Raw genomic sequence first — 2,981 nt, forward strand, 5'->3', positions numbered from 1 at the left:
AGGGCAGATTGACCGAGAAGCGGGTGATAGAACAATAAGAAAGACGCGATAAAGGGCGGAGTATTAGTAATATAGTATAATGAGAATAATAAAGCAAGAAATTCTTGATATATTGTAACCTATGAAATGAACTTATTTACAATGCGATTATGGTCAGCGTAGCGCCAGAGACACGACGGTCAGCCAGGCAGTGGCCAGCTCCTCACGCGCCATTCCATCCTACTTCCTCTTCTGCGCCGGCGTGCAGCGTGCCCTCTACTCCGGAGGCAAACGAAGCTCTCCGACTGTGCGGCAGCCGTACAGCGAAGTGACCAATCAGCGACCGAGGATCACTCTGGCACCGACGGCAGCCTCACTGCGGCTGATCGATTTTCGCTTGTAAAATCACTCACACGGCGGCACCGATATCTTCGCTAGGCCTTCTCCGGTGCACTTCAAAGCTGAAGCTGACGGCGCTTACAAGCCACAATATTTTCTCACCGTTGTTGTCGCTCTTCGCGATAATTATACACAAAAAAGAAAATACGCAAACATTGGCGGCGCCGTCGGCTGCGATGCGAGCACAGCCGAGCCGCGGTCGCCTGCAGTCGGTATCCGTGCACTGCAGCTGAGCTCGACAAGTATCGGAGCTCTCGTTCGTGTTTAACGTTTGACAGTGGCTACTGTTTTTCACAAAATGTACGATTTGCACATCACTTTAACTAGGGGAAATTATTTTCCTCGGAACAGAAGCTGCAGCCTACGTTTGAGAGTGGATATGCCCCCCCCCCCTTTTTTTTTTTCATAATATGTACAACCTACGCAATCACTTTATCTAGCGGAACTTAGGTTGCTTGCAACACAAGCTGCAGCCTATGTTTGCGTCGAGGATGGCGGAGGCGTGCACCTTCGCGGCCGTCGATTGTCCCGTCGGTCGTGCGGTGGGCGGTGCGCCGGCCGAACTGCCGTCGACTTTGGACACCTCTCGCGCGGCAGACGTTCTACGGCACTGAAGGCCGCTTCGCAGTTACGACATGTTTGCCGCTAGCGTGGACGTGCCTCTACGTAGCGCGATGGTGGTACAGTTTGTCGGATAATGTGCACGACTTGTATTTTACGTGACCACCGGTTGTGAGAGGTCGCTCTGGCGATGACGCATGTCACGTCACTCAAGCGTGAGTATGACGTATCCACGTGTCTGTGTATCTTTAAAAAATCGCAGTTTTACCCGAAAGGCGACGCATCGGTTGTGATAGCAAATTAGTGCACAGCTATACGAAGTAAAGATGTATAGTAGCTTTATTGGCCGTATATACTTGCAAAATTACTAACTAGCAAGCGTGGTGTCACGTGTGCGCAAGCCAACATGAACACTTCTCACTCGATGACTGCGGAAACTCGCTGTCAAAACGCTGCAATGAGGAAATGCGGCAGTAGGGGCGAGCGAATTCACCTTCGTGCAGCCGCTCGCGTCCCCCCCCCCCCCCCCTAGACCCTAAACACCTAAACCTAAACCGCGCTGCACAGGGGGGAACGGGAGTGAAAAGAGGGGAGAGAGAGCCGCCCCAGCCGCCCGGTGTAGAACGCACCCCCTTCCCTGCCCTCCCCCCGAAGCCGGAAGCGTGCGTCTAATTGTCGTACAAAAGTCCCTCACGTGACCTGATCCTAGGTGCCTAGGGACAGCATTGTTTAGGAATTTTTGAGAAGGCGCGATGCTGGCGCCGAGCGACGCCGTGGCGTGTTCGTCCTCGGCGTGATCGTTCTCTGGACCGCGCGTTGTTCAACATTGCTCATGTGATTGTACAGTACGTGCGTTGCTTGTGTGTTGGTTGTAGGTTCTGTGTTACTTGGCGGAAAGACGTGAGTAGTGGTGGTGCGGCAGTGCGGCTTTGGCCTCGGTGAACTCTGGCAGTACAGAATCTGCGTTGTGTGACCCGTGCTTCCTAGAGAACCCGGCGGTGGTGACGATTGAAATATCGAAGTGGCCTAGCGCCTCGGCAGCGAAGTTCAGCGAACCGCGATGTGGCGTCGCCGTGTCCGACTTTGCTTAACGGACATCGAGGGATGTGCTGCTCGTTGCAAGTCATGTAAATGCAACTGCGTCGACCGCCCACTGTTCAGCGCTGAATGTGTGTTTGGTGCGCTGTGCTTGAAACGAGTGGTGCAGCCTGGCAGCGGGGGTAGCGGAGGAGCAGAGTGGCTTATGGTTTGCTCGTTCACAGACATGTGCTCCCGTCTTGGTCTCATTAGCGGCTGTCGCGGGACTGCGGTGTGCTAGCTCCTTGCCTAGTATAAAGTTTGCGACGCTAACACACAGCATGTTCACGTTTTTCCGCGCTATATGTCATTTGCATGACGGCCGAGTTGAAAACGAGACATATAGTGTTCTTTGCGTTTGTGTGTTGTAAATTACTTTCTATTGTGGAAGTTCTGGGAGTCTTATTACGCAAGGAGTGCGAACGTAAACATAAACACATATGTGTCTCTGAAATTTTGAATTACCCATAATACCTTTTACGACTGATAAGTGGCCTACACGGCCTGTGTGAATCAGCTACCGTATGTTGCGACGCTCTTCCGTATGGTAGACTGATGCATGGTGCGCGTTTATTTCTGTACTGTTGTAAAAACCATTTGTTTATTCACTCAATACAAATGTACGGCTTCTTCGCCGCAGTACATTTTAGGTGCGCGGTGAAGCATACTAAGAAGTGGGAGGGGGCCGCTATCAGCCAGCATAGTATGTCCACTTAGGCGACCTGAGAGGCGGAGGGTTCGCGAGTGTATGATTAAAGAACTCTTGCCCCTTTTCACTTTTAGTATGCTTCACCGCAGTACATTGCTTAGGCTTCACCGCGAAATATTAGTGTATTGCGAGAAAGATGATCCTAAAAAGCCTAATTATGCAAAGTTTCTTTTGTAGCTTGCTACACCGCAATACATGGGTGTAAATAAGCATTGTGCAGTAAAGCATACTAAGAGTGGAAAGGGCACATAGGTTT

The sequence above is a fragment of the Dermacentor variabilis genome, unplaced genomic scaffold, assembly GCF_050947875.1.
Source record: "Dermacentor variabilis isolate Ectoservices unplaced genomic scaffold, ASM5094787v1 scaffold_15, whole genome shotgun sequence".
NCBI classification, from domain to species: domain Eukaryota; kingdom Metazoa; phylum Arthropoda; class Arachnida; order Ixodida; family Ixodidae; genus Dermacentor; species Dermacentor variabilis.